The 12,562-nt window shown below is 41.9% G+C and overlaps 1 pseudogene; it reads left to right on the top strand.

Annotated features, from left to right (window-relative positions):
- The first annotated feature begins 8,897 nt into the window (after positions 1–8,897).
- On the top strand, positions 8,898–11,320 carry LOC123470637 (annotated as a pseudogene).
- The last annotated feature ends 1,242 nt before the right edge of the window (positions 11,321–12,562 follow it).

Genomic DNA, 12,562 nt, shown 5'->3' with positions numbered 1-12,562 from the left:
AGCCATGGACATGAAAGAACACGAAAGACCTGGTAGAAGAGAATGTCAGAATAAGGGATTGATTGAGGCTACTCCTTAAAGGGTTCTTTAGGAGGTCAAAAAGGGTTCTCAAGGTTTTTGTCAATTCTCAGGCATTTGTCAAAATCATGTGCAGTAAATGCGACATTGAATTAAAGTTCTATACCCAATGCAATGCTGGCCATGAAATATAATGCTATGAGTGCGACCAAAGGCAGTATTCAACTTCTCATTTCCACTAACGTTCCCTATTCTATGAGAATCATTCCTAAGTTCTTTTTTCAACACCCAGGCGGCACAGGTATATCCGTCTCATATCCCTAGAATATAAAAAAAAGTATATCTCGATTTTTATGCAAAGGATATCCCTGGAATACGCATATGTCCCCACCAGGGATATTCAAACGAGAATGTCCAGGAAACATTCTCGTTTATTGTCCAAAGGATATTCTATTGACATCCAGGAAGCATATGGTATATAACAAAGTCAACAATCGGCCATTTTGTACTGTTTGGGGTTCTCCAACATTTGGAAAACAGATGGCACCTTTGTACTTTTTTCTAATTCAAAATTTAAAAACTAGATGTTACTATTTCTTACGTCAAAATGAAAACATCGTTGTTTCTCGCTTTAATTTAACAACTATAACAACTTAAACTAACCTTAAATCCCGAAGGCACCCATAGGGCTTTATTTCAAAGAATAAATTGACAAGATTTAACAAATCAACATTGGAAGAACAAACTCCTTTGTCCATCTTCTTAAATATAAAAACAAATTGAGTAAAACAGACTAGCATTTAAGCACGGAAGCAAGCATTTAACGTCGACGTATACGTTCTTGTTTCTTTTCCGCATTTGTTACTCTCTCCAGAGCTTTGCTCAGCCACTTCGTCACAATAGCATTTATTTCAAATGTGGTCGAAAACTGAACGGCTGGAATGGATTTGATGGCTTCTGAATTTCAAATTGTATTGACTAGAGTGATTTCAATGAAAAATATGAAATGAAAATTGTAGATTTACTAAAAATTGCAATTTGCAGAGGTGAATCACCAAATCTGTACTTTTCAGGACGATTTTGCTTAATTCCGCCTTCCTATTTTAACTCGCGAGCAGCCTTGTCACTTAGGACCATGACTAACGCTGCTCTCACTATACCATAAGGTTTGCCCCTCCTATTCCTTTTATAAAATTCATCTAAATAAGGGATAAAACAAAAACGACACGAGTCTGTAAGTCTGTGTATGGTATTCAAGCAATGATTTTTAATTAACAAATCTAATTGAATTCCTTTTGATTGAGGTTTTCTTGAAAATCAAAATATTTCTTAATTGAATCGAGTGGAAGCATCTCTTACATAACAGCACTGGATTCAGCAACGTCATCAACGCTTCCCTTGGCGATGGCATTAATTTGTCGTTGCTGCATCTTCAGTATCTTAAGAATTTCCGATTTCTCTTGTTTGTTATTGACCTTCATCGTCGGATAAATTTTCTATCGTTAAAAGACACGAAACTATATTTTTAGTAGCAACTTCTGCAGAGAAACATCAAAACTTAACGATAAACGCACTTCGAAAATTACCGTCTGATTTCCCAAACCAAAAAAGTATTCGTGGTGAAACTTCAAGTCGCGTGGCTTATATATATGGTCGAAAATTGTGAAGGCTGAAGGAGAAAGGAATTTTTCGTCTGCTGATTTTGCAGTGCACATTGGGTTGCCATTATAATACCCTTAAACAATTCAAAATTTATATATCTAATTTGTGTAATTAGATTTCCCAATCGAAAAAAACCTTTTATTTTAATTTTGAAATTTACTTAATAATTTTTTTGAAGTTTTATTATAAGTAGCCGAAACGTAGGTAAACGGCAATTATGAGACTCAATTTAGACCTTACTCATTTCGATTTAGTTCGTTTAGATGAAAATGAAGTCTGCTGTGGTATATTTTCAACGTGGCCCTGATAATTTTTTGTGCAAATATAATTGTTTTAACGGATTACTTATTTTTAACGTTTTTTCAAGGATAAAAACTAATACAACAAGACACAAAGCAGCAACTTTTCAATAGAGGCAAATAAGGTAATAAATTATCTTGTTTATCATTTTATCTATAAGCACTCTTATGTTATCAGCTTATATATTATATTTTTCTTTTTTTTCAAGGTTTGTGCTCTCGTTTACTTTGCATACCTTTTCTCACGCTAACTCTTAAGAAAGGGATTGTTTTTCCTCTTCTTTTCTTATAATCTTTGTATTGCGAGAATTCTTGGCATAATCCCTTGCATAACTGTCGGGCAGCACACACACAGACATACAGACAGCAATTATATGAGTATATGATAAACCGTCCAAATTATAACATCAGATTACCTGTCGGGCAGCACACACACAGACATTCAGACGCCATAAGGTTAAAGTAGGCTACGACGTTAGCTTAGATGGGCTAAACCGCAACCCTATTGCGCTGTGAACGTGAGTGCTGCCCTCTACACGAATAATCGATAGGAACAGAAATCATACACATATAATATATAAATTAGGTCGCCAGACCAATACCTTACCTTATCCACATACATTGTAATATATGATGCTCAAACAAAGGGCAACTCAAGATTTTTTTGGTGAGAGGCAACAACTGAGACAATTTCGTCCACTGCCTCGTACTGCGAATGCAATGGTAATATTACTAGATGGTTAGTTATAAAGTTTTACGTAAAAAAAGGCATTTTGTTTACAGGATACCCAAAGAAATCAAAACGCAGCTGCTTGTATGGGTCCACCACATGTAGATGCAGCGAATCATCAGCATGCAATTCTTGTAAGTTGTACCGCAGCTAAGTTGGCTTGTGTGAGAATTCCAGTGAATGCGTAACACTTGATTGAAGTCTTTATTAATAAGCTGAAATGCAAATACGCGTGTTAAGTATACCAATATTAATAACATATAATGTATATATATATTATTATTTTTTTTTTACTTCAGGAAGATGCAGTTGATTGAATTAAAGAACCCCATCAGCTCCATGGAGCAGAAAACAATTTAAACGGCCATCGCACGAATAATGGCGCTGATTCTAGTGACGTAGACCTTCAATCAACGGTCGATGCTGATGACAGCGATAACATTTCAGACCAAGTGGCAGTAAGTGACAGTGATTCGTATGATGTGCCTAGTGCTAGCGATAAAGACGCATCTAATGGTCATGAGGTGTTCATGACCAGTCTGATTATGATTGGATTGAAAGGGAAGTTGACAACTATGAAGAAAAGAAAAAAAAAGAATTGAAACATGATTTGACAAAATTGTCATTGAATGTGGAATCTCACGAACACACATCAACAAGTTGCTCGTTATATTGAAAACCTGCAATAAATTGGCTTTTTTACCCAACGATTATCGAGCCCTTTTAACAACTGTACGCAATGTAACTACAAAAGAAGTCCATCTAGACAGTTATTTTCACTTCGGCTTAAGAGTAGGCATTTTACGTTCTCTTTATCGTTTAAATTTTTAAATTGTTCCGGAGAACATTGAACTGTTCGTCAACATTGATGGTATTCCGCTTGTCAAAAGTAGTAACAGCCAATTTTGACCAATTTTAGTCGTTATTCGTTGATTCAGAGCTTCAAGCCCATTTGTAGTTGGGATCTATCACGGAAGCCATCCTATTGGAATCTGATGGAGTTGTCTTCCAAGAATAAAAAATAAAAGTCAGTTGCAGCTTTCATCTGCGATTTGACAGCTCGATAATTTATTACGAAAGTCAAGTCCCACAATGCCTATTTTGGATGTCCAAAGTGTGAACAAAAGGTTCATTCTATAATTCTATGGTAAATATGCAAGATCAGGACGTGTAACATATCCGCAACTTGACGCGCTTTCGAGAACTGATCAATCCTTTAGGAACAAGTCACAATCAGAACATCACCATGAAGGAGATCCTTTACTTGAAGAACTTAATCTTGATCTAGTGTCTCATGTTCCCGAAGATCCGATGCATTTCACAGATCTCGGGGTAAATAGAAAGATATTTGTTTCTCTGACCCGTGGAAAATATTGTCGCGGTTATTGAGACTATGGACTTGGTTGTCATGTCCGGCGATCTTTTATCGGAGATTTCTCGCAATCCCATCTAAGATGTCCGGCAGTCTTGTCACTAGAGATTTCCCACGATAGCTGCTGTTATCTAAAGGCATAATTACTCGTACGTTTCCCTTGCTGTAGCCCCAGTCTACTTATGTCTGTTGTAGTGTTGTGTGTACGTTTACGCTGAATAAACGTGTCTTAGTCACTACCCGGGTCTTCAAGTAACTCGCCGCGTTACATGGTGGAGGTGCAGAACTGGTGGTAAGTCTTTGCGTTGTCACTTTTTTGCTCAGGTTGTGCGGAGGCGGGGGCTGTTAGGGGCTTCCGAGAGTCGTCGACCCAACTGGCCTACGCTCGTTAAACTGTTGGGGTACGAAGCCACAGCACCAGCCGTGTGATAGGCGATTAGTGTGTGACAACATAGGGACACCATAAGAGATTATAGGGGGAAAGATGAGACCTAGTAGTGACTAATAAGGCTTAGGATACGGTAGGTTACCGTTGTATGCGATCGGGAGATCGGATTTAGACGAAGAGTCGTTCGTCGGGAGCCATTAGGTTACCGTTGTGGGCGATCGGGAGATCGGAATTAGACGAAGAGTCGTTTGTCGGGAGGCGGTAGATTACCGTTGTGGGCGATTGGAAGATCGGATTTCGACGAAGAGTCATTCGTCGGGAGGTAGTAAGTTGCCGTTTTAAGCAATCTGAGGATCTGGTTTTAGACAAATAGTCAGAAGGTGGTAGATGAGTGGGGGTGCTGGTAGAGACAGGGGAATACAACTCCCTCGCGACGAGTTTTGGGGATTTGCACCAATGGTTGATCAAGCAATTGTAGGTGGTATCGTCAAAACCACCAACCCGAGTAACCTTGTTCCAAGAAACGGGAGTCGAGTGGACGACTGTGTAGGTGAGCCAGGAGGATTATCCGGGTGGGAAGACCGTACACGGGTAATAACGAGGGAAAGTAATTTGGGGCAACATCAAGTTAGTATTAGCGAGGAGGAAACTCTAGCGTGGGCGGACGGTGAGGACAGCTCTTATTCTGAGGACAGTGAAGAGGGATTAGAGTGGGATTATGAGGCTTTTCGACGGAGATCTTCGGTTGCAAGCGCTCGATTGTTACGCGGCAGGTTAGCGAGAAATTCTGTTGTGGCCGCGGCAGTCGCCCCTCTCAATCCCGTAGGGATGGCGGCCCAAATCAAATTCCAGACCCCACCCATATTCACCGGTCGGGATGGGGAAGACGTAGTGAGTTGGATCCATCGCTACGAAAAGGTGGGTAGATACAACCGATAAGGCGAAAACGAGTTACAGGATCACATTGAGCTGTCATTAGAGGGGGCTGCGGGAAAGTGGTATGCGTGCATGGAGGCAGCGGGCAATCTTCCCAATGCGTGGTCGGACGTACAAGGGCCCCCGGTGGTCAGAGGAGTTAAATCAACATTGTGGACACAGTTTACTCCCGTTAACTATGTACAACATAACGAGGCCAAATTGCGTGCGAGGAAGCAGGGAATCGAGGAATCGACCCTGGAGTACTACTACGACGTGCTTGATCTGTGCAGGAGGGTAAACGCGCGTATGGCTGAGGCCACGAAGCTAGCGTATCTCTGGCAGGGGTTGAGACCTAGTGTACTAGAAAAATTTTGGAGCTTAAAGCCCACCAGCTGCGATGAGTTCCTCCAGGAAGTAAAGTGCTTCCAGGAGATGACCGATCGAGGGAACCAAGACGAGTGGGCTCTGGGAGTTATGGGAAGGGAGAAAAGACCCACGTATGACCCATCGCAGCAAGATGCAATGGTAGAATTGAGGTTGGTAAAAATCGAGAGAATATTGGAGGAGTTAATGTAGAGAAAAAAAAAACGGCGTGAAAACAGCCGGAGACAGAGAAGGAGAAGCAGAGGGGAGGACTTGGCCAAGCTGGAGACCCAATTAGTGGAGACGAGCGACACTCATGAAAATTCTTCGATGGCGGGAGCGGTTGACTTACTGAAAGTGGAAAAATCCCCCAACTTATGTTATTTCATGAACTCATGTACTGTTTTTTTTCTTCTCTCAGTTGATTTTTGACAAGGTGTTGTCTTTGTAGAGTGTAGAGGGGTCAAATGTTTCCCATGGGTTTTTGAGTTTTTGGGATGTAGAGTTTTAGTGAAAAGCAATAGTGATTCAAACTATCATAAGAAAGAAAAGTCTTAAAAAGGAGATTTAGAGGAAAGTAATAACGGTCTGGACGCCTCGTTATCTAGAGAGGGAGATGTCGCGGTTATTGAGACTATGGACTCGGTTGCCATGTCCAGCGATCTGTTATCGGAGATTTCACGCAATCTCATGCGAGATGTCCGGCAGTCTTGTCGGTAGAGATTTCCCACGATAGCTGCTGTCATCCAAAGGCATAAATACTCGTACGTTTTCCTTGCTGTCCCCAGTCTACTTATGTCTGTTGTAGTGTTGTGTACGTTTACGCTGAATAAACGTGTCTTAGTCACTACCCGGGTCTTCAAGTAACTCTCCGCATTACAATATCATTATGTAAAATTGTGTCGAATGTTGTGAGTCAGCTAGGAAGTCTTAATGTTTGGCAAATATCTGCGATTCGTTGCAAAGGTTTCATTGTTCCATCATTCATTACATCTGATGATGGCCAATAGAATTCATTTGTTGTTTCCCCTTTATTAGCACAAACATACGGAGCATCATAAATTCATGTAAACAGCTGTGAGTTAAAAAACACGCAAATTTCAGTATAAGAAGTCTAATCTATTAATTTAGTCAATGAGGAAATTAAAAACATGTAAAACAGAAACAGATATTCAAACAGTAATTTCTAGTTTCCTAGCTCAATGTACCAGGAATATACCACGAATATCCCACTAAGACTCATTTGCGACCTAATTAACATAGACCAGGTATATTTCAGGGATATTCAAATAAGTATATCCTTGCGAAAACCTATTATTTATATCCCTGGTACATCGAAGGGATATTCCAAGGGATACGGATTGGGTCTAGATGAGTGGATATCCCTGGTATATCACAGGGAAAAACGGTGCCGCCAGGGCACAGTTTGTTGACTGTAATTGAGGAATGATCAAACAAGACAAATAGTCATATAAGGTTTTGAAAAAAGCCATTTTACTGGATTTTTTCTTTAATATACATTGAAATAGAAAACCGAAATTGAGAGACTGTAGTTATTGTGTGCATTTCAGAATCGTTAAAATTTTTTGTAATAATATGAATTATAAATTCGAAATTAAGTTATAGCAAGTATTATTTGTTTACATTCTTAAAGTGCACGTATATTCCCGCCACAGAAACGTAGATCTATTTAGATTTCCACCTAGGGCGGGCGTCGAAATTCAGCAAATAAAAATCGGTTCTATAACCAAGTTGGCTCAATAGCTAGGCGGTTCTGTAACTGGACTGTATGTGTATGACTTGAAACAAACGAACATTATTTTTACAAGAAAATTCGTTGGGATCAATATATGCGGTCGAATTAAGGACACTGTTTGGATCTCGGGGAAAGTGAGTAAGAAGTCAGGAACAATGCACGTTGGTCTGTATATACTGAAATTGGGTTTCGATGTAAAAGTCGTGACCTCCCACCCCCTTCTTGTATATAGTCCGCGTACTCTGCCTAGTATAAAACCGAAGCCATGTAACTCTTGTTGGTTGTCAAGAGTTGGCCACATCAGAATTACCTACTGGTCGATGGATATTGTTCTTCCTTGTTCAGGGGTAGTCTAGCGCTAGACTCGATCATAGCCCACTGGATGTAATAGTTAAAGCCTGAGCTCCCGAACTGCAAAATTGACTCATCCCTCCGGCGATGGGCGGAGCTTAATCTCGAAGGGACACTAGCACAACCACCAAAGATTCTTTGAACTTTGTTAAGAAATCGTCAGCAAAACAGTTAGTTGTCGACTTGTCGTTCTGGTAGCGTTTGGACGTTAGAGTTGCTGTTGAAAGTGTTGAAATTGAAAGTTCCTGGTTGGGAATATTTGTCCGTGGAAGTCTCCTGTTTAAGGGAACAGCAAGGATGTAAGTAAAACAAAAATTCTGAAGTCTTAATTATATCTTTTGTTAATTAATTAATTAACTAATTAATTTTAACTTGAATTTTTACTCTAATTAATTAATTTTTGCAAAACGTCAATCTATGAAAAGGCCATGTGTTTTTTATTTTAAGGCTTCGATTTGAAATCGATTTTCCTTTCGTGGACGGCTTTTACCCAAAGATCTCGCAAAACTATATCTGAAGGCAATTCATGTAAAATAATCCTCATTTCCTTTGCCTACTTCCCTCTACAATTCCCGCATGTTTCTACGATGCACTTCACGACCATTTTTTCGACACGTTGATTGTCATATACACTTATCGACAGAAGCTTTTCTTACTTTTAATCGATTGGACGTGAAAGAGTCCCTTATAAAATAATGAAACCCTCAGGTTATAAGTACTAATAAACCGAAAGCGCAATTTTGCTTCTTGCCAATCGGTATCTATACAATATAAAAATTCAATAAATGGAAACAAAAAAAAATACATACCATTTTGTATTTATACAACAAAGAAGACGTAGACGTCGTCTGCTTTGGCCAATTGACGTTTATTTTTCAGTCCCCATTACAATTCTTATATCTTGAGTATTTTTCGTACATTTCACGCGTCCATGGTCGCAGTTTGTTACTTGAGAACCCGTGATCTCAGTGTAACCAAAGCTTATTTTCTGTGGTCTAAATTAACTTCGTCTCTAGTGCTTTCGTGCGTCAGTCGCCAACATGAGCCAAAGCGACGGTGGTGACACCTACGCGGCTGGCTCGGCAACTCAGGGTAAACAAACCTGCCTCTTTTGCCAGGCCACGTTCACCGGAAAGAAAGGCTCTAAGTTCTGTAGCAAAGCGTGATTTGCAGAAGGATAACTGCAAACAGTCCTCCCAAATCGCCAGTTGCCTTATCCAGGGATCATTTCCCGATATTGGTGAACAGGAAATATTCTCCACCCCGAATGTAAGACTTCAGTCTAAACGCCCGTTGTCAGCTGACAACAGCATAGAGGACGTCAGGATCTCTCAGAACCTAAGAAACTGCGATATGAAGATCTTACCAGCATCACAGAAGACAAGGAGCTTTCCCACCTTGACTCTCTCAGCAAGGATGCCATCAGTACGAAACTTGGCGCCGCTCTTGATTTTGTTCGACTCCAACATGAACGCATTACCAAGTTAGAATCGGAGCTGTTGAACGCCAAAATTACCTTTGCCAATTCCGCTATCGCCCAATTCAATTCTCAACAAATTTCTTTGAATAGTCAAGCTCCTTCTACTCCGGGACTCCCAACAAGGCCGTCCTATGCCCAGGCAGCTAGAGTACAGCATGCCCCAGTCTTGGTTGCAAACTTTGGAAAAGGCTGTGCCCCAGCAGATCGTGTCTCCCTGGAAAAGATGGAGCAACTTCTTGACTCTCACGCTGGCGGACCCGTGCCGTCATCAGTGTGGCAAAAAGACAGTACCGTTTTTGTCCGGCTGAAGTACCCTGCTGACTTTGACCGTGCAAAAACCATCCTGGAGTTCAAACAAAACTCAGAACACAACAGTATGTTTTCTTCTAGCACTCGGTCGCCTAAACTGTACCCTGCAGTTGCTTTGTTTGTTGACGTCGATCTGCTTCCTGGTCAAAAAAATGAGCTGATCTTAAGGAACGCTGCCTTCAAAGGCAAAATCGACTCCGTCACCCAAATTTAAAAAAACCTGGCTCGAACAAAGGCAAAGTAAAAATCTTCTTTAACAACCGTGAGACCAGAGATCTTGCTCTGTTGGCAGGTGAAGATGATTTTTTTAACACAACCGCCCGTCTGGTGGAAGTGTTGCTGGACGGAGAGGTCCGGCGTTGTTTTAATTGCCAAGGCTACGGCAACTCTCAGGCTTCTTGTCACTCCATCTCCCTGCGCTGTGGTAAATGCGCTGAGTCCCACCGCACCAGAGACTGTATGGGTACCGCGAAAAAGTGCGCCAATTGCTCGGGGTCCCATGAGGCCGGCGATAGATTTTGCAATGTGCAAATGAAAGCAGTAGCTAGGTACCGGATCAGACTAGAGCGTAACTGATGTTTGGTAGCCCCAACAACGTTAGTACCCAGACCGTCTCCTCTGCCCCCGCCTCTAACTTCAAATGTATGCAGGTGAATTTACGACATGCCAAGGCAGCTTCTGCGTCTCTAGCAGAGGTTGTTTTAGAAAACAACCTGGACATAATTCTAATCCAGGAACCCTAAGCACGCAACTTCGATTCCTCGACCCTCATTGACATTCCGCAAGGTTATGTGGCGTTTCACTCCCTTGATTGCGATCATGCGTGCGGTGCCGTAATATTGGTTCGTGTATCACTTGCTGTCTCTTGTCGTGCCATTTCCCGCAGTTCCCTAAACCCTGTGGCTGCCGTAGACCTTCATTCTTGTGGTAAGACATTCCGCTTTATCTCCATGTACGTTCGACCCTCATGTCATGATTCGTCCACCGTTTTTCGCTCGGTTTTCCGCTCCTTACTTACCCCCCTAACTGTGATCGGAGTTGACTCAAACGCAAAAAGCAGTCTGTGGAACAGTGTCACTACAGACAGGAAAGGGATGGACCTCGAGAAGATCCTTCTAGTGTACAAACTAAATGTCCTAAATCGCAACCGCAATGAACTTGACTTTTTACCGAGCGGCACCTCTTTTCTGGACATAACACTCGGCACAGACGACATAGTAACCCCTCGTTGTTTTTTTCCTACTATCCCGTCTCTATCCGACCACCCGTTTATTTACTTTGAGATTATGAGGTCCACCCAACCTTGCTCCGTCCGGCTACTGAAGGCTCACCCAAACTACCTCACATTACAAAATTAGACGTTCCTCATCTTCGGTCCCTTGTTTCGATGGGTTTGTCTCACATGCCGCTTCCTACCCTTGCCTGCTCAAAGCCGGAGGTTGATTCGTCCATTTCGGGTCTTTTTTCCCCCCTTTTCTCCGGAGCCCGCAAAGCCAAGAAAAAGGATGATCCAACTCCAAAGAAGCTCATGCCGTGGTGGAACAAGGAGCTGTGTACGCTGCGTTACAAAACCAGACAGGCATTTAAACTATACTCGGTATTGAAAACGCATGAATCTCGTGACAGATACTCTCGTTGTAAAGCAAACTATCAAAGGGAATTGCGCCGTGCTAAGAGTCGTTCTTTGGCAGCAATTTTGCGCGTTTAAACCATCTGGCTCAGATCTGTTCTCGACCCTTAAACTTCTCGCTGGCAAATCAAACTGTATCGCTCTGCCACCGTCAATCCGAGTGCTGTTCTAGAAAAATGTTCAATTAATTTTTTCCCAAGCGAAACACCTTCTCTACCTGTTCATACCTTGGTAACTGAATTTATAACTGAAAAATTGCTGGTGCCGTCTGTCTCTCCAATTCCTCCGGTAACACTTTGGGAACTATCGTTTGTGGTTAAATCTCTGAACCCAAAAGCCGCCACTGGACAGGATGGTGTTTCCATGGCAATTATCAAAGAGTGCTTTCCTGCTCTCAAGCTCCACCTGCTTTGTATCTTAAATGCTTGTTTTAGTCTACAATATTTTCCCAATTGCTGAAAAACCTCCAAAGTTGTTTTCATTGGTAAACCGAACCAATCAAACTACGACTGTCTCGGAAGTTTTTGGCACATCAGCCTCGTAAACAATCTGGCTAAAATCCTGGAGAAAGTCATTCTATGTCGACTCCATTGGCACGCCTGTCAACTCAAGTGGGTTAGCTCCAATCAACATGGGTTCACGGCGGGGAAGTCCACAGAGACAGCCGGCCACACTTTAGTCTCGTTCATTGAAAAAACGCATCTTAACAAACAAACCACAGCCTCCGCTTTCCTTGACATCAAAAGTGCCTTTGACGTGGCGCGGCACCCCACCATCATCTCTGCTCAAACGTGGTTGTCCACTATATCTGGTAAGACTGGTCTCTTGTTTCCTGTCCCGTCTCACAATGAGGTGATCAAGTCTCACATTGTAAATCTAGGATGTCCTCAAGGTGGTGTCCTGTCTCCGTTTTTCTTGGGCTCACAATCGATGGTCAGCTCAAATGGGCTTCTCACTTTAACGCTAAAGCCGCGGCAGCAAGGAAAGCATTTTATGGTGTAATGAATTGTTTACGGGCCTCCTGGGGTCTAGACAGGAAAGGTATACAATTCCTTTACCTATCTGTCATTGAGCCTATCTTGCTCTATGACTGCTCTCTCTGGGCCCCGCTGCTGAACACCAAAGCTGGTTGCAAGAAAGCTAGATCCTGTCAACACATTTTTCTCGTGTCTGCCATTGGTGCATTTAAAACGATGTCTACTGAGGCTCTCCTTCTCTTGAACACAACTCTCCTAATCGACCTAAGAGTGGCAGAACTTACTGCGGTGAGATATTGAACCTTCTCA

Source organism: Daphnia magna, linkage group LG3 (assembly GCF_020631705.1).
Source record: "Daphnia magna isolate NIES linkage group LG3, ASM2063170v1.1, whole genome shotgun sequence".
Taxonomy (NCBI): domain Eukaryota; kingdom Metazoa; phylum Arthropoda; class Branchiopoda; order Diplostraca; family Daphniidae; genus Daphnia; species Daphnia magna.
The sequence above is the reverse complement of the archived record's forward strand: the minus strand, read 5'-3'. Positions and strand labels throughout refer to the sequence as shown.